The following is a 20,297-nucleotide window of genomic DNA, read 5'->3' as shown; positions in this document are numbered from 1 at the left end:
CACCCTTTGGACCAATAAGAAAAGAGAATCGCTAGGGCTCGGTCTTTGCGAGGCGGAGTGCAGGTGGGCGTTATTTGATTGATGGTGATCTCTACTTATGGCTGTTGGGGTGGGTTGGTCCCTAACGCCCAGAGGCGGGGCTGAATGAAGTAAATGGTAATGAAGGGTTGGGTCTCACTCAGTGGGCGGTGTTTGATGGATAGTTGACCTTGCCAATTGAAGGTGGTCGCTGATGCCCAATGGGAAATTAGGAACTGAGAGGCGGGGCATTGTGGGCGGTGAAAACTAAGTACCGAGGTACAGAGCAGCCGAAGTAGGAGGGAGGGTGATGATTGACGGGTCATCTAGCCAACCGGGTGCAGCGAGAGGCTGCACCGTCCCAATGGGTGTGAGCTGGGGGCGGGGCTCGCCGAGGGGCGGGGAGGACAGGGTGCGGGGAGGGGGTTGCAGAAGGAGCGGAGCGGCTGCTGCTCAATGGCGGAAAAGCCGCCGGTACTCTGACCGCCTGGTCCCCCTAGCAGTTGCGGGGGAGTTTCCTGCCGGCGCGGCTGGAGTCTCTGTTTCTCAGGGTTCGGTGGCTGGAAGATGCTCCAGAGAGACGAGGCTGCGGCGGAGGAGGTGGCGGCGGCCGAATCGGCAACGGCGCTAGGGTGGAGAGAAGGCGGCAGCGGCGGCGGCGGCGGCGTGCGGGGCCCGACGGTGTAAACAGCCCCGGAGGCGGCGGAGGCAGTGGCCGAGACCCCGACGGGGAAGCGGCGGCTGAGGCAGGGTCGCGCCTCGGTCGAAAGCCTGGGCTGAGTGCAGCAGAGGGTCTCTGCGGCGGGCGAGAGCGGACGCCCTAGACCTCGCTTCCCTCCCTCGCCCCAGGTAAGGCCGCTCCGCGCCCCGCCGCAGGGGAAACGGCTCGCGGGCACCGCCGAGGCCCCGGACCGTTTTCGGGGTGCCGCCGGGCTAAGGTCGTGGGCCCTGCCTGCCTAATCCTCGCCTCTTCTGCCGTGGAGCCTGGGGGAGCAGAACGCCGGGCCTGGCTCCTGGGTAGGCCCCTTCCCCAGCCGCCGCCTCCGCGCTCGGCCAGGCTGGGAGAGGCTCGGGGCAGGGAATTTTACTTTGCTCCAACGCCTGGAAGTAAACTGCTTTCCCCTGTTCTCTGCTTCAGTCTGCGAGCATCTCTTTCACACCAAAACACTGGGGCTACCCCAGGCCTTAACTCATCCCTTCCTGGATCGTGCTTATTTGAAAACCTTACCTTTTCCATTTGTTTCCTCATCAGCTTCTGCCCCACTCTGCGCTCCACTTCACTTCCTTGTTAAATCTTCTTTCTCGCTCTTCTGTCTGTGCGTCTCACCACCTCCTTCCTTCTTAAGTGGCTTTAAGTCGCTTCTTAGCCGACTCGGGGCTTCTCTTCCCTTCCTTCCCCAGCGATCCTTTTCGGATGTCATTCTTTTTAACAGAGAAGTTTTTAAATGAAACTTCTACCGCCAGTAACCCAAATCTTCCAGACACCTTTTAAGAGTAGACTAATCAGCTTTTTGTGGCAGATCCGTTTTTGTTTTTTGTAATTTAACTGAACCTAATAACCTTTAAAAAAAAAAAAGGTTGTATTCTTAAACGTCAAATGTGGAAATGACACCGAGGTAATTTTAAAAACGAGGGACTCAGTGAATGTTGAAAATAGTTATTTCATTTTTTAAGTTGCCTGACCTCTAATGTCGGATTTAGCAGATCTAGAACATTTGCCCATCTTATTTGGCAAAACTGCTTCTTAAGCCGGCCCAGATTCATCAGTATTCAAGTCGGCTTAAAAACAACGTGAAAACTTTAAAAAGAAGATATTTTATGAACAGCTAACTAGGAAGCTGTTTTCATGAAGTCACAGTTAAAGACCTTTTAAAATAGGCTCCACATGTTTAATGTATCAAAATAAAGTTGGCAGGAGTCTTGTAAAAGGATTATTTAGGAATTTGAGTAGTCTTAGTGATATGTAACTATTTTGGGAAAAACATTCTTTTTCTGTTAAGAGACGTTTACAACTGTGATGTGAGAATTACTGAGGTTTATTGTGGGATTAACACAGGAACTCATTTTATTTGAGCTACTGCACGGATGTAGAAGTGGTAGATTGTTCGGGGCAGATAGCGTAAGTTGGTATGTTCTGGGAGATAGAGAAACATGCCATCCACGCTGAATGTTAATGGACATTATTTCATTTACTTTATCTGTTGTGCAATAGCAAAGTTCCTATTGTTGGCCTACTTTTAAATAGAGAATTTCTAAATGGAGACAAGTTACTCTAATTATAATAGTCTTTTCCAAGTGTACAGGCTTTAAAAAAATATGAAGTTATACTATTAAAATGGTAATTTTTAAAGAAATATTTTTGTAGGCTTCTTCGATGGGCAATGTATTGTTTCAATTGACCTTTTAAAATTTAGTATTTAGAAAGGTTTGTTTTTTTTTTGTCAACATTTTTTTCCAGGGATAATCCTGATTTTTACTGTCCTTTTTTGTTTCTCTCAGTGTCTTTTTTTCTGGTTTGTGTTTTTCCCTTTCATTTGTTTTTGCTCTCATAAAGTCTTATCACGGTTTCTACAGTGGCTTTTTATGTTGCTTTATCAGCATGGAATAGTATTTTTATGTGATCTTTCATACCCGTTAGTTAAGATTTCCTCAGTTTTTGTGCATTATCCTTTGAATTTCTTCATGTTGTAATTATTCTCTTAGAAGTGACCAGCAAATCTTTCAACGCCTGTTTTCTCATACCAGGTGTCTGATTTCTGTGAAGACTCCAGGAATAGGTGAAAGCTTTTAAAGTTTGCCTGATAGTCATGGCAATAAATATTATTTTATGTTAGTAATTAACATGTTATAATTACCAAATCCCTTAAGATTGCATCATCTGAAGGAATGGTATGTCTAAATAGCTGTGCTTCTAAGAATATCTGATTCACAAGTTGAAAAGGTCAGAAAAAGTGGTTTTCTTGTTGAAAATTTATTTTCCTATAATGTACATTTTTTACGAAGTCTTTTGAATTAAAATTTGATGCTGATGGACTCTCTTGGCACTCTTGGAAGAGTAGAATTTGCCAAAGTGTAGTTTAGTGATTGTGGAGATTCATTACAGTCCTTTCGCCCTTGGCTCAGTTTTTAAACATGCCCTTGTAAATGAGTTGGTAAACATTTCTTTTATTGCACATGATACTGACAGTGAATTCCCCCCCACCACTCATTGGTGTTAGTTACACATATTATCTACATTGTATGAAAACTTGTATGTTACATGTAACTATTTTAAAGTATCTTGTGACATTACCTAGGATAGGAAGTAGTAAAATAGTATAATTTAACTCCGTAGTGGTCTTTCGTAAGATATAAGTGGTCTTTCGTAAGATAAAGTGAATAAAATTAACTTATTAAAATATAACACACGGTATTTTACTTTTTCTGTGAACTTTGCCTTTCACAGTTCACTAATTTTAAGAAAAAATTAGTTGGGAAACAACTGACAGGGTCAGAGTTAGAATAGTTAAGCTTTTTTTAAATCCCAGAATTTGAATAGCAAAATTTATTCAAGTAATACTTAGCATAAAATATAAAATTATGGTTAGTCGTAAGAGAATTTGGGGGAATATGGTTACTTCTGGATATCCATTGTGTTTGTTTTTTTTCCACATTGTACTTGATTCTTTATTTTTTCTTAGTGAACTCATTTCAGAATTTGAGTTGAAACCAAATTATTAGTAGCTTTAAACTTTTATGGTAGAAACATATTTTATATATCACATCAGTAGAATTGTGGATTAAAAGAATTGACAGATTGGGGCTGTGAGGTAAAATTCTCAGATACTAGGTAAACCCTGGAAATGTAATCTGACTACTTTCCATCCCCCTATTTTGTACTCCAACTAAACAGTGAAGGGAAATAGGGTAGAGTTTGGGAATATTGGTTTTTGTAGTTTTTGCTTGACTTTAAAATTTATAAAATGACAGCGTCTGTCATCTTCTAGCAACTGATCTAACAGGTATAGGTGAACAAAAAGATACTTCATAATCTTTGTTTTATCCTTATTTTTGTTGATGATACTTGTTTATAACAAAACATTTAAAAGAAAATAACTTTTGATCTTCGAGAGTAATTTAAGTATGCTAATATCTCTGATTAGCCATTTTGGAATCTTTTTTCAAATGAAACATTTCTAACGTGGTTTAACCTCTTTGCGTAGACTGGACTGGCATTACACTTTTCAGTGTTTAAGCTGTACCCCCCCCCCCAAAGAAAACCACCATTTAGACTAATTTGAGTGATTTGATCAGGGAGTTGAATCAGTATTATGATTAAAAAGAGTCTTTACTAAATTCTTGATGGAATGAAATTTTCCAAAAGTGTAGTCTATATACTGTAGTTTAATTTCTCAGATTTTAGGGCACCTGGGTGGCTCAGTTGTTAAGCGTCTGCCCTTGGCTCGGTCATGATCCCAGGGTCCTGGGATCAAGCCCCACATCGGGCTCCCTGCTCGGTGGGAAGCCTGCTTCTCCCTCTCCCACTCCCCCTGCTTGTGTTCCCTCTCTCGCTCTCTCTCTGTCAAATAAATAAATGAAATCTTTAAAAAAAAATTCTCAGATTTTATAAAGATTGTGAGATTTCATTTTTAGCATCATCTACCAACCTAGAAAAAAATACCATAAGGTAGCTCATTCTTTTTTTTTTTTTTTTTTTTAATTTTCATTCAAACTTCAGGGTGTGTTATTTCTCCCTTTCAATTTAATGTTTGTTTGTTTGTTTTTTAAGATTTTATTTATTTGACAGAGAGAGGTAACACAAGCAGGGGGAGTGGGAGAGGGAGAAGCAGGCTTCCCGCCGAGCAGGGAGCCCGATGAGGGGCTCGATCCCAGGACGCTGGGATCATGACCTGAGCCGAAGGCAGATGCTTAACGACTAAGCCACCCAGGCGCCCCCCTTTCAATTTAATGTTAATAACAGACATAAACATTTTGTTCTGGATTATGGTAAGTCATGACATAGAGGAGTTCTCAAGTAAATATTTTTCTTTTTTAGCTACAGCTAACTTGTGACCACATCTACAATATCTTCTTATTTCTTGGCATGACATATACCTTTTATAATGATACCCTTTGTATGTAATAACTTATTTAAGAACCCAGTAGTTTAACAATTGTGGTATTTTAACTTGTTCATATATTTAGGGAAATTTAACATGGTTTGTAACATTTAAAGCACAGTTCACCAATTCAAAGCTTTTTTCATTTACTAGTTTATTTTTTTTATTTTTTTAAGATTTTATTTATTTATTTCACAGAGAGACACAGCGAGAGAGGGAACACAAGCAGGGGGAGAGGGAGAGGGAGAAGCAGGCTTCCCGCGGAGCAGGGAGCCTGATGTGGGGCTTGATCCCAGATCTCCGGGATCATGACCTGAGCTGAAGGCAGATGCTTAACGACTGAGCCACCCAGGCGCCCCTCATTTACTAGTTTAATATTAACTTACTAAAAATGGAGTCAAAGGTTTTTTTTTTTTTTAGTATGTTGAAATATCAATATAACAACTATTGGCTTTAAATTGATTTCTTTCTGAAAATTAAAGACCTTAAAGTTTGGAAACATAACCCTTGTTGAAAAACTTGTTTTACATTCCTTTGAACAAAAGACTATTAAATACATGGTCTGATATTTAGAGGAGAGAGAGATGAACGTTGGAAGACTTCTATTGAATATTAAGGAACTTGTCTCACTTTCAGAGATGGAACCAAATATTGGCAGGGGTATAAGGAGGATAAGACCTGTGTCTAGTATTGCTGTGCTTTTTGTCTACATAGAATGTCCCCCACTTCGAAATAGGTTCTGTATGTTAAGTGCATTTGTGTGACAGAAACATGAAAAAGCTTTTCCTTAGTGGGAAACTTTTTTAAATGTGGTTATTATCAGGTATAATCAAGTCTGTATATAAGAAAAATCTAAGTGAATAGATTTTGTTTGTTAGATAGTATAGACCCGAGAAGCAGGTTTGATAAAGGATAATTTGTGAAGTTCTGAAGGATTTCAAAACACTTTAAAGCTTGAGAGTAATGTCACTGATTCTTAAGTCTAATTGCATTTTATTTTCTTGTTATAGGTGTGTATAAGTGCACTCTTAACATGGAAAAGGGAGAGTTAATAGATGTCCTTATAAGTAGGAGAATCTAGGAGTGTCCATATTGCTCATGGGTACTTAACCTATCTTGGGAAAGAATGTTTCTTTTCCCCGCTTCTCATTAAAGCATTCAATTCTGAGTTAATGAACTGGTATTACCTATTAAATACAGGTGGCCCTTCTTCTGAGTCCCTTACAAAGAGGAAATAATGAACTCAAAGCAACTCTAAGTGATACAATGTATGGGGAGATCAAGTTCAGATATGAGTGGCTTCCCTTTACTTTTACTTGACTGGAGGCTACCAGCCCACTGAGAAGTGAAGAATTCCACGTAGTTACTAGTATTTAGTCTGTAGCCACCCCACCTCAGCCATTATTTTGGCATTCCCTGAGTGCCTTCTAACCTGTAAGGCACTGTTCATGGCTGAAGACTGAACAAAACAGACAAAAATCCCTGCTCTCATAGATTTTACATTGTGATAGCAAACACACTGCCTCAGTCTACATTACAACTGTGCTTTTTTTGTGGATGAGTGAAATTAGGAGTGGACGATTTGGGATGTATGGTGTTTTCTATACTACACTTAGGAGCTGTGATTAGAGCTTTACTTTTTTTTTTTTTTTTAAGTAAGCTCTACATGCAAGGTGGGGCATGAACTCAGCACCCTGAGATCAACAGGCACATGCTCCACTGACTGAGTCAGTCTGTAGCCCCTAGAGCTTTACTATCTATCTATTTATTTATTTTTAAGTAGGCTCTCCATGCCCAGTGCAGGGCTTGAACTCACGACCCTGAGATCAAGAGTCAGACACTTAACGACTGAGCCACCCAGGCGCACAGAGCATTACTATTTTTAACATTACTATTTTTAACAAGAGGGAAGAAAAATAAAAGAGGAAAGAAGAGTTTTTCTGTAACTAGACAAAGACTGATAAATGGAAAGAGGAAGTAGGAAGGGGGAAATATTGTTGTACCTAAGATTAAAAGGTGAGCCAAAGATAGAAAAGAGATCCCTGTATTAGGCATGAGGGAAGCTGAGGCCTTCAGGTGTTTCCATTTACTGCCCAAGCTTGGATAAATGAGTTCTTGGACAGGAAAATGGGAGAAGGTAGGATAATGGGAGCAGGGTAAACAGGACTTTTTAGCAAGACTGGTTTAAGTGACTTGGGATGCACCTATAAAATATATGTTGTCATTTGTATTTAGAAAAAACGCTGTTGCTGTTTGTGTTCTTTTGTGAGTATTAGCTGAAAGATTAGTGATTGGCCATTAGTGTCTGGAACTACTGTCACTGATTTGTGACTGCTACTTCTGTTTTCTGGTTATTTGACAGTTCTCTTGAAGATAGCTGATGGAGCCAGTCTGTCTCAGTTTATTAATGCTAAAATTGGTCTGTATATTTGTTACTGCTTCCCTTAATTCTAGAGCTGTGGTGTGTAACTTGAAGTTGTGCGTTTGTTTTTCCTGCATTGTAAATTTCTGCATTAGGATGTCTTACTGCATGATATGAAGCAGGTGCTTATTTTTCTACTTTCTGTTATGTACCTTTCCTAGTGATGATCCAGTTTGGTAAAAATGCCTCTTCCTGAGTTTACACAAACATTGCACATTTAAGATAAGCATGAGAGATCTTTGATCTTTGTTTTTATCTTAATACATAATGGTCTTTTGCTTTCATTTGTGAGGCATTGAGTCAGACTCTCATGTGATCTTGCTTGCTGCAGTAAATTGAGATTTTTTTTTATTTTAAAGCAAATCAACTTGTGTTTATTTCAGTGCCTCAATATAAAAATGAACACTGGTTCCATTCATGACCTAAGAGACTTCAGTTATAGCACCCAAATTAAGCCTTCAAATTACTAGTTTCACTTTTACTATATTTTTGTGACTGTATTTATCACTTCTATCAAAGTGCTGATGTGCAGAAGAATTTGAACTTTTTTAAAAAAGATTTTATTAGAGAGCGAGTGGGGGAGGGGCAGAGGGAGAAGGAAAGCATCTCAAGCAGACTCCGTGCAGAGTGCTAGAGCCCCGAGCCCATCATGGGGCTTGATCCCACGACCCTGAGATCATGACCCGAGCCGAAATCAAGAGTCATATGCTCAACTGACTGAGTCACCCAGGCGTCCCAGAATTTGAACTTTTTGAATATATTAAATTTAGTGCTGTAAGTCAGACCAGGTTCACTAAGCTGTTCAACATTTTAGATTAAAAAACAAAGCCTTACTTGATATCTTAAATTATCTCTTGTAACTGGTTTCATTTATATAGTACAGCATTTAATTAAAGCTTTTGTGGTTGTCGGCCCTAAATGTAAGGAAACTGAGTTTAATTTCTTGCTATTCATCTGTTCTCGAGTGTTTTGAAGCAAAACGTGAAAGTGAAATGATAACTTTTGCCTAATATATAATGGTTTTCAGTTATACTCTTTGTTTTTGTTTTATGTAATCTAACTCTAGTTTGTAAGGGAAGTAGAAGTTTGGAAGGATTCGTGATGATTTAGATTGCATTATTACTGTTATCCTACATCATCTGTCTTTTTCTCAGTGATAGGTTTGTTTTTAGTTCAGGTTATTTGCTCTTCTCTTGCGCTTCTGGTTTGCGTTGCTTTTTCTGCCTCTGTGATTTCTTGATTTTTATTTAAGTACAGGGTGGCCACCAGATCTGGAAGCACAGATGCATAGACAATAAATGGTTTGTTGATACTCCAGTACAGAATGTTAAAATAATATCTATGTTTTCGGACTTTTCTGATCACCGTACAGACTGGAATTCTTGTAGGTGGGTCTTTTGTTTTTGTTCAGGCATGTATTGAATGGGTAAATTATGGAGTCAAGTATAAGGTATATTCTGAATAGAAAGGAGAAGAGATGCATAGTTAATTTTAGAGAGCTAGCTGGAATAACATTGACTGTGCCTGTTTATGAGGACTGAAAACAGTCTAACAAAGATAAGTCTGAGATTGAATTGGTTGTCAGATATTTTTTGCTAACAGAGTTTGGGAGATGCTATATAGCAGTAGTTTCAGGAGTATACCAAGTGAAAAATGGTCAGAGGGATTGGCCAAATGGTCATGACGTTAGGAGACTATGTTTTTAGGCCTTAATTCTATTATTTCAGAGTAATGCCTTGATAATAATAAAATCCTTCTTAGTCACATGTGAATGAAAACCTTCTATACCCATAGACCTAGGCGAGAATTACTTGTTCACAAACATGCATGAGGCTTCTTGTCAACATATTTAGATATGTATTTCTGAATTTTTTGCTACTTTATGCATTTAGGTAATGCTGTAGGATGCTTAGCACGGTTTATTTGTGTGTGTAAGTGTATATTAAATGTAAGAAGGCTTTATACTTGGAGTGGATTATGTTTCTGGAAAAAGCTGCAAAAGGAGGAGGATGATTGGAGGCATTGACACTAAAGTCAGACTACTTGGATTTGAATTCCTGTCCCATCACTCCATAGATGGGTAACTTAAAGCAAGTTACTTACTGTCTCTAAACCTCAGTTTTCTCATTTGTAAAGTGAATGATAATATATGCATATTTTAAATTTTTTATTTTATTTTTTAAAAGATTTTAAGTAATCTCTGCACCCAGCGTGGGGCTTGAACTCACGACCCTGTGATCAAGAGTCACATGCTCTACCAACACAGCCAGCCAGGCGCCCCAGAATAACAATAGAGTTCATAAAATTGTTAGATTGAGACAGTCCAAGGAAAGCCATTACTATAGAGCCTGGCACATATAGTCACTAACATTCGAGTGCTTTCTATTGCTGTTACTACTACTACTACTACTATACCACTACATGATACATGGTAGGTTGAAAGAGTACCTAACCTAGGAGGCAGAAGACCCAGTTTGAGGTTCACATAGAAACTAATAATGATTCTGTGACTTTGCAAGTTACTTATTCTTTCTAGGGCTTAGTAATTTTAATTTGCAATGTAGTAGTTCTACCTGAGTTAAGGCAGAGGGCTGGACCATATGATATCTTGAGGTCCTTTTGACCCTAAAATTGAGAGTTCTGTTCTAAGATTCTCATTTTCTTTCTTTCTTTCTTTTTTTTTTTTTTTTTTAAGATTTTATTTATTGGGGTGCCTGGGTGGCTCAGTCATTAAGCGTCTGCCTTCGGCTCAGGTCGCGATCCCGGGGTGCTGGGATTGAGCCGGGGTCCTGGGATTGAGCCGGGCTCCCTGCTCGGCGGGAAGCCTGCTTCTCCCTCTCCCACTCCCCCTGCTTGTGTTCCCTCTCTCGCTGTCTCTCTCTCTGTCAAATAAATAAAATAAAATCTTAAAAAAAAAAAGATTTTATTTATTTGACAGAGAGCACAAGTAGGCAGAGCGGCAGGCAGAGGGTGAGGGAGAAGCAGACTTCCCACTGAGCAGAGAGCCCGATGCTTGGCTCGATCCCAGGACCCTGGGATCATGACCTGAGCCAAAGGCAGACGCTTAACGACTGAGCCACCCAGGCGCCCCAGATTCTCATTTTCTATTAGAGTGTAAGCTACATAAGGGCAACAACTGTGTTAGTTTTATATGCTGCTTTATCCATGTATCTACATTGTATTTGTTGTATCTGTAAATACCTGCTGAGTAAAGCTTTCCATAGAAACAGTATCTTTAAAGTTTTTGTGTTTTTTTTTTTTAAGTTTATTTATTTATTTAAGTAGTGTCTACATCCAACCTGGGGCTCCAATTCATGCCCGGGAGATCCAGTCGCCTCTTCCACTGACTGAGCCAGTCAGGCGCCCAGAAACAGTATATTTTAATGAGAGGAGACTAGGGAGTAGGAAGAGGGGAGAGAGGTTTACATTCCTTCTCAAGAACTGGATGCTTTAAGGGCGCCTGGCTGGCTCAGTTGGAAGAGCAAGGAATTCTTGATCCCGGGCTTGTGAGTTCAAGACCCACATTGGGTGTAGAGATTTCTTTAAAAATAAATAAATAAACTTAAAAAAAAAAAAACCCTAGATACTTAACTTTTTAAAGGTATGAGTACAAATTTCCTTCTGTTCGATTTTTATTTGGTAAATATTGTCTGCTAGCATTAGGCACTTTGGGGAACAAAGTTTATTTGAATCTGCCATCTGGAGGAGTGAGGGAGTAAAACTTAATGTATATGATTAATTATACAAGGTAATAAGTAAAAATGTTATAAAGGAAATATAGGTATATTCATATGTTAAGAATCTTTCTAAAATATGTAAAATTCAAATGGCAGTATAATTAGAGTATTTTGTAATTGTCTTGTTCTTGCTTTTAGAAAGCAGAAAAAGCATCAGGGTCATGAATTTGAGAAGAGTTTCTTTTGGGTCAAATTTGATACGTAACCTTGAGAACTCTGGGGGACACTTAAAACTAGTATTTGTGGGGGAGAGTGTTGAATAAAATTTAATAAACTAATAATCTCATAATGCATCATTGCCTTTTTATTATGAAAAATTCTTTTGTCGAAGCATAGTTGACATATAATGCTATATTTATGAACATTTTTTTTTTAGTTTATGAAAATTTTTAATCCCACAGAACATTGTCATAGTATACTGAGTACCTATCTACCCACCACTTAAATTCAACAGTATTTGTATTTTTTACCATATTTGCTTTATATAATCTTTGCTGAACCATTTAAAAATAATTTTTTCACCTTCTAATACTTCACCTCTGAATACTTAAATATGAATCTCCCCCTAAAGTTACATTTTCTTCCTACCTACAATATTGTCATCATACATAACACAATTATCTAATCCCCAGAAATCATCTAATCCCCAATCCATATGCAGATTTCCCCAGTTAGGTAAAAAATGACTTAGATAGCTTTTCCCTTCCACACCAAGGTCCATTGAAGGATCGTGCACTATTATACTGTATTTGCTGTTGTGTCTCAGTTCTCTTTTAAATTTAAATTTAAATACCTACTTCAAAATCTCTTTTTGAAGAGATTGATTATCTTGTAAAATGTCCTGTATTCAGAATTTGTTTGTTTCTTTGAGGTCTTTTTAAAAATTTACTCCTTTGTCTTCTGTAGGCTGTTAAAAGACTTGAGTTAAATTCAGGTTAAACATTTTGGCCAGGATACTTCATAGTTGATGCTGCTCCGTATTACGTCACATCAGGAGGCACAAAATGCCTGATTTAACACGATTAGTGGGGCTAAGTTTGATCACAGGTGAAGTTGATGATTGCTAGATGTCCCCACGGACAAGGAACATTTTTCTCTTTTGTGATTATCAGGTAGATCATGGCATATTTTGTTACCATGCAAATCCATTTCTCCTTCAGAATTTTACTGAATGGATTTAGTGGTTTCTTTCTTTTAAGATTTTATTTTTTAAGTAATTTCTCCACCCAGTGTGTGGCTTGAATGAACCCACTTTCCTGACATCAAGAGTCACATGCTATACCGACTGAGGTACATGGCACCCCATGATTTCTTTTTTGAAGATGGATCTAGATAGGGGTCACCTAGTTATGGCTCATTGGCCAAATTTTGTCTCCTGCCTGTTTTTGTAAATAAAGTTTTATTAGAACACAGCTATGCTCATTTGTTTACATAGAGTCTGTGGCTGCTTTCCCACTGCTATGGCAAGTTGAGTAGTTGTGACAGAAACCATATGGCCCTGTACAGCCCCAAATACTTCTTGGTTCTTTAAAGAAAAGTTTTGCTGAACCCTGATTTAGTATGTATATATTGTCCCCTTTTTCTCATTGTAATGGTAGTAGAGGTATAAAATTGGTGTTTATATATTTGGTATTCACATAATTGGTGTTTATATGTAGCTTCTGCACCCTGATGTTGTTTAAGGTATTAACTGCTTCTAACATGGTGAAAATTGTGACGTTTTTGCTTATATCTCCAAAACCATAAAGTATGGTGCTGTGCATGGTCCATAAAGTCATATGTTAAAAGCACAGATATATTTCAGATGTAAAAAAGTTATAAAGAATAATGAACACCAAAGTACCCACTACCCAGCTTAGTTTAGGATATAGGACATCCCAGCATACTTGAAACCCTCCTGTTACCTTTACAGATTCCATCCTTTTTTCCCCACTGTCCTGAATTTTGTGCCTACCCTCACATATATGATCTCTGTGTACGTATCTGTGCATATACTACTCTTAGGTCAAGCTCTTAAGAGGTTTTATAGTTTTTGTGCGTGATCATATATGGAATGCCTTTTCATACAATTTGCTTTTCTCAACATTTTTGTGAAGTTCTTCCTTGTTGCTCTATTCCTCTCTAATAGTATTGCATATGTATTATATAGTATTCCATTGTATGATTATAACACATTTAGTCTCTTTGGATGGACATTTGGATTATTTTTGTAATTGTAAACAGTAGTGTTAAAATATAATTTACATGTCTTTTGATATATATATTATACAATATATATATAAGAGTTTCTCTAGAGCACATACTTAGGGATATAATTGCTGAATTGTAGGCTTTTCTCATTGTACTGCCTACCAAGGTATTTCCAAAATTCTCTCCAAAGTGGCTGTAGCAATTTATGCTCCCTGTTAGAAGCAGTTAATACCTTAAACAACATCAGGGTTCAGAAGCTACATATAAATACCAATTATGTGAATACCAAATATATAAACACCAATTTTATACCTCTGCTACCATTACAATGAGAAAAAGGGGACAATATATACATGTATATATAAATGTAATATAAATGTATGTATATATTGTCAGAAACTAAAAGTTTCTGTTGCTCTATATCAATATCAGACTGTCCTGTATAAATACAACATTGGCCACACACGTAACTTAAAATTTTCTTTCTTTCTTTCTTCTTTTAAAGATTTTATTTATTTGTCAGAGAGCGCATGCACAAGTGTAACTTCAGATTTTCTAGTAGCTACTTTAACAAAAAGGAGCAGGTGAAGGTAATTTAGTAATATATTTTATCTAGTATATTGAAGATACCATTTCAGTATGAAAACAATAAAAATTAATGAGATATTTTTGCATTTTTTATTAAATTCTTTGAAATATGGTATGTGTTTTATACTTACCAACATATCTCAGTTTGGATTAGCCATGGTTCAAATTCTTACTAGCCACATGTGGCTACTAGCTCTTAGATCAGAGCACAGCTCTATGTCCTTGTCTGCATTTGGCATTGAGAATTTTTTTTTTCTTCAATCTAATGAGAGAAACGCTATTTCATTGTGACTTTAATTTTGCATTTTCCCTATTAGGAAATTTGCATTTTCCTATTACTACTGGGGGTGAACATTCTCATATGTTTAGTGGCCATTTGAATTTCTCTTTGTGTGTATTTGCATTTCATTTGGTCTGTTTTCTGTTTTCCTGTTTGTTTTTTTAAGGTTTTATTTTTAAGGAAACTCTACCCCCAACGTGGGGCAGGAACTTAGAAGCCCCAGATCAAGAGTTGTAAGCTCCACCAACAGCCAGCCAGCCGCCCCATGTTTGGTTTTTTTCTTAATGACAAAATCTTGTAGGCGTAAATAACAGATTTTCTTTGCCATTAGAATGCTGGTGTTTCTGTTAATTGTGTTTAAGAGTTTTTAGGGATTAATTACATGGTGTGTCTATAAAATGACACAAACATTTTAGGGGCGCCTGGCTGCTCAGTTGGTGAAGCATGTGACTCTTGAGATCAGGGTTGTGGATTCAAGCCCCATGTGGGGTGTGGAGATTGCTTAAAAAGAAAATCTTTAAAAAACAAAACAAAAAAACCCCCACCGCATTTTTAACCTAAAGGTAGTTTTACAATAACTCCAAAAATAATTTGGATTGAAGTAAATGTTTGGAAGGGTAGTACTTGAATAGTAATATGGGGGGTGGGGGACAGGGTAATTGCTTTATACTTGAGGTAAATAATCCTTTGTGTATATTTCTTTTCCACTATACTTTTCCTCCCTTTGCTAGTTTAGTCTTGCTCCTCCTCAACTCTAAGCCCAAAGACTCATAGGAAGAGTTAAGCTGAATGGCTTCTGGTCTAGAGCCAAAGATGTTCTCAAGCAGGGCTTATAGGGCTAGACTGAGGTGGGAGGTGGGGGTGCTTTAATATAAAGCATTTGGAAACAAACCAAGTGATAAATTCATTAGTGTGCCCTCTGTCTGCAGTAAGTGGGTGTGATTGACTGTGTTCTTTAAATGTGAAACCCCAAAGGTAGAATTGCTGGAAATCACAGCTGAAATGACTGTTGTCAGAGAGTTTACACAGACATTGGAGACAGTGACAGAAACATAGCTTATGTCTAAGGTGGACAGATTCCTGAAGAAGTGCATGAGTGTGTGGAGGTTCTGGTGTGTTGTGGTGGCAGTGACAAGAGATTTCCTAACAGGGTGGCCAAGTACATCAGTAGGTGTAACATGCTATGTACAAACCTAAGCTCCCATGTATGAGCAAAGCCCTTGAGGAGAATACTTAGTCGCCATGGTGGAATTGGCCATTCCTGGAAATGTTGGTTGATTTGGAAAGTAAAAGCAATAAAAGATAGGAATCATAAAAATAATGAATAAAATGACTTTAAACATTTTAAAAGGTTGCTGGAAATAAGAACTGCTTCTACTTAATATATGTTACAGTAGATGACAGAGGTTAATCGGTGTTCCAATCGATTTTTGGGTCTCTGCCAAGTTAATATTTTTATGAACTTTGGAATGGTTGACTAGGATATCCTTTCTTGAAGAAGTATCTTTTAACTTGTATTTTACTTAGTACGTACTAGGTGTCAGAGTCACAAGTTAGGTAGGAAGGATAATGAAGACAAAAATGTCAAAAGGAATATGGATGACTATATATATAGGGGTGCTGAGAGGCTGGGTTGAAGGGTTACTGATGGTGACAAAAAGGAGGCATTATTTCTTAGGCGCCTTGAATGATTTGGTTAGTTCACTTAAAGAAGTTTGAGCAAATTGATTAAGGTGGGAATAAGAATGATGTATTTGGCCTGTGTAAGGCCTAGGCAGGGCAGGTTAAAGAGGAAGGTTCCATACTAGATGTTTTGTCCTCAGTGTAACTTGGGGAGTGGAAGGCCACTGCATCTTTCTGGGACACTTACGGTATGTTTTAGGGAAATGAAGCTGGTGATCAATCTGCAGGGTGGCTTGAAGGAAGGGGAGATTGAAGTCAGGGAGACCAACTAGGAGGCAGTTAGATAATCCAGATTAGCATGGAGGATAAGAGACGCTTAAAATGGAGATTTGATGGAACATAGTGATTGGTGTGTAGTGATTGGATTTATTTAAAGATTAATGGTTTCTAGCCTGAGTTACTAGAAGAAGGATTATGGATAGGTAGATTAATAGGTAGTGAATACAAATAGATTGGAATATAAAGGTGGTTTGCATGCAGAGGGGAAGATTTTGGTTATGTTCTGTTTGAAGAGATACATAGAGCAACCAAGTTTAAGGATTAAAAATCTGAGAAGTCAATAGAGAAGTGATGGCTAAGGGGGTGCCTGACTGGTGGCTTAGTTGATAGAATGTGTGACTTTTGATCGTGGTGTTGTAAATTCAAGCCCCACGTTGGGTGTAGAGATTACTTAAAAAAATATCTTAAGGGGCGCCTGGGTGGCTCAGTTGGTTAAGTGTCTGCCTTTGGTTCAGGTTGTGATCCCAGGGGCCTGGGATGGAGCCCCACATCGGGCTCTGTGTTCAGCGGGAAACCTGCTTCTCCCTCTCTCTCTGCCTGCTGCTCCCCCTGCTTGTGCTCTCTGTCAAATAAATAAAATCTTTAAAAAAATTTTTTAAATATCTTTAAAAAGTGATAGCTGAAGCAATGAGATTGGATCAAAGGGCAGATACTGTGTTTTGGGTTGAGGCTAATTACTATTTTGGGGAGCCTACTTACCTCTTGAATTTTGGAGGCTGAAGGAAAAAGAATGGGCATGAATGATTGGGAGTTTTGTGTTTTGAAAGTCGGCAGAAGTAGAAAGAGTTTCAGGAAAGGGGAGGAGTTATTGATAGTGTGAAGTGCAACAAAGTACCTTATCTTGAGAAGCCTCCTTTTTAGGACCAGACTGAAGAATGAGTAGCTAATTCTAAAAAAGACGTCAGTATTTGAGTTGTTTTGGTGATTTTTGTAATGATATAGTTTATATATTACAGCATAAGAAACATTCCCTATATGAAATATTCTAGATATGTTGGTCATACTATGTTGTTCCTTTAGGGTGAAGTAAATTCACTTTTGTGGGTGTTGGGACTATAATGATGCATTAGAGCCATGTTCTGTACCGCTTCACTAACTACTCTTAAACATGGCACTAAAGGCAATCAAACCTATCAATAAAGTTCACTCGGGAAGCCTCCTGAAACTTTTTGCTGTCTGATTTTTTTTCGTAATTTGCTTTTTGTAACCTGGAACCATTTATTTGGGAGGGAGGTGAGGACAGAGAACAACTAGAAGTCAATCATGTAGCTCTGCAGTTTTATTGTCATTGCCAATTGAAAAACTACCAGGATTAGGAAGAGCGCTTATTTGAGTTCTGGGCTGCTTTTTGCTGAAGTTAAAAAGGTGATATCTGTCAGTATGTTTGAAATCAGTCTTGTAGTAAAATAAACATAGATCATGACAAAGTTCAAGGTGCATTTGGCCCTTATTTCATCATCTGTATAGTCAGATAAAGATAGGACATGAACTCCCTCTGATTTCAGCAACATTAGCTATAAAATTTAGTATTGTGGTCAAGGGGAAATAATTCTTTTACCTTAAAATATTGAACTTTTAATGGACACCTCCAGGTAGCTGGTGATGCATTCTTCATATAGGCCTAAACTACTCTCCTTAGCCTTTGCCTCTCAGTTTTCTTCCAAATAATATTAGGACCTCAAAATTTTAAAAGCCATGGAAGCAGTGAAGAGGAACAGACTAATGATAAACACATTGTGGATGGATTTTGGAGACATTATGCTAAGTGAAAGCAGCCAGACAGAAAGGGGTACATACTATACATTTACATGAAATTCTAGAAAAGGCAAAACTACTCTATGGACAACACATTAATGGTTGTCTAAGTCTAGAGGTTCAGGGGAGATTGGTTTCAAAGGGGCATGAAGAAACTTTTTGAAATGATAGAAATGTTCTGTATCTTTATTGCGGTTGTGGTTACACAAGTGTCTACATTTAACTCATCAAACTATGCACATAGAATGGGTGCATTTTATTTTATTTTTATTTTTTATTATTTTTTAAGATTATTTGTCAGAGAAAGAGAGCACAAGCGGGGGGGGGAGGGGGTGGCAGGCAGAGGAGAAACAGGCTTCCCACAGAGCAAGAAGCCTGATGTGGGACTCAGTCCCAGGACCCTGGGATCATGACCCGAGCTGAAGGCAGATGCTTAACTGACTGAGCCACCCAGGCGTCCCAGGTGCATTTTATTATATGTAAAAACAACAGCCAGGGGCCTTTACCAATGGGAACAAGTTGGATGACAGAATGGAACTTTATGGATTGGACTCTAATCTTAGGTTCTTATCGTGAATTGACTTTTTTTTTTTTTTTAACAGTTAAGACATCTAATACTGGTGGTACCCCTTGATGCGTCTGACAGGGAGTTTATATGTAACAGAATGTAACTGAGATTAATGCAGTGATTTTGCTGCGTTTGAAATATAAGTAAACATGCATATAATCAACTAAAACGTTCTGGTAACATCCAGTTAAATAATTGTTTTTTCTGGTTTGTTGGTTTCAGAAGTCACTGAAAGGATTTCAGTAGTGAAAAAGCCTTTAAGGAATATTTAAGTATAGTTGAGCCTAGTTGGAAAAACTTAAGAGTTCAAAATGTTATCCATAGGATAATCATCCTCTAAACATCAGATATTTTCTTCTCTGTCAGTTTATATATGGATAGTTGATCTGGGATGTAAATTATAACTTATTTTGCTATTTGACTACATCTGATTTTATTTATGCTTTAGGTTGGTTATGGTAGATTAGTTTGATTTATGGATTGTAGTGGTAATGATAGCTAATACTTTTAAAGCACTTACTTTATGCCCAGCACTGACCTACACAGTTAACCTGCACTATCTCATTCATTTATTACAACAACTCTGTAATGTAGGTGCTTTTATTACTCCTGTCTTTTAGATGAACATATCACAGCTTTAGAAATTAAATAATTAGGTCAGGGTCACACAGTAAGTGGTTGAGCTCGCATTTGATTCAAGTCTATTTTGTGCTAAAGCTCATAACTTTTTTTTTATGTAAAGTTTTGAAGGGGAAGTGGTGATTTAAAAGAAGAGGGCATGACTTGGCTTTCTGTGGATTCTGTGACCCATAATAAATAGATCCTGGGTACCAGAGAGTCTGGCATTTCTAGCTTTTGACAGCCCACGATGGCAGGCAGTGCTTCATGGATCTGAGCTAATGGCGATAATGGCCACTGGGAATGAGGTTTCTGCCATTCCCAGGTCATTCATCCAACAGTCCGGCTCTTTGCCCTCAGGAGCCCCTTTTTCTTCTTTCTTGTCTTCCTCCTTACTCCTAGCATCCTTCTACCATTATCTCAAGTCAGGTTCTTCTGGAAGGTCTCATGGTAACAATATTCCCTGAGTTCTTACAGGTTCATAAGAGTTCGTTTACACTCATACTTGAAATCAGTTTTGCTGGATGTAAAATCTGTGGCAAATATTTTTTTGCATATCTTAAATGCCATTTTTTTGGATTAGAGCATTGCCGTCAGTGTTGACAATGTGCTATAACCTGAATGCATATTATTCGCAGTTCAGATATGCATGTAGTATAATATTTAGCCCATGCTATACATATCCAAAGAGTGATAGGTTTTTTTTCCTCATTAAAATAGTAGCTGAAGCAAAAGGCCACTGTCAGTAAAGTTATTTCCATTTCATGACCTACCTTTTCCTTATTGAAGGACTAGGGGAGGGATTAACAAGTGGTACCATTGCCCGAAGCTTGAAATTTTTAGCTATGCTTTTGAATTAGAATAAGAAGATCTGAATTATTGTCAGATCTGGTGAACCTTATAAAATCACAAAATCTGTGACTTAATTGATTTCTTTTCACAGTATAATCTAGAGCTATAGTTTCCAGCCTTTGGTAGAGTCTTTGTCTTTTTGTTTGTTTTGGAAGGCAAGCAGATATTTATTAGAATTAGTTGGAAAGACCTGGGGGCACCATGCATG

General features: G+C 38.2%; 1 protein-coding gene across 2 annotated transcripts in view; it reads left to right on the top strand.

Moving 5' to 3' along the window:
* Positions 1 to 435: 435 nt before the first annotated feature.
* The window catches only part of PPM1B (protein phosphatase, Mg2+/Mn2+ dependent 1B), a 76,952-nt gene continuing 57,090 nt past the window's right edge, over positions 436 to 20,297 (top strand). For both annotated transcript variants that reach the window (XM_036087395.2, XM_036087391.2), the window contains exon 1: positions 436 to 867. The gene's annotated coding sequence lies outside the window, so the exon portion shown is untranslated. The remainder of the gene's footprint in view (positions 868 to 20,297) is intronic.

Source organism: Halichoerus grypus, chromosome 10, assembly GCF_964656455.1.
Source record: "Halichoerus grypus chromosome 10, mHalGry1.hap1.1, whole genome shotgun sequence".
In the NCBI taxonomy this organism is placed as follows: domain Eukaryota; kingdom Metazoa; phylum Chordata; class Mammalia; order Carnivora; family Phocidae; genus Halichoerus; species Halichoerus grypus.
This window is presented reverse-complemented; position numbering and strand designations above follow the sequence as displayed.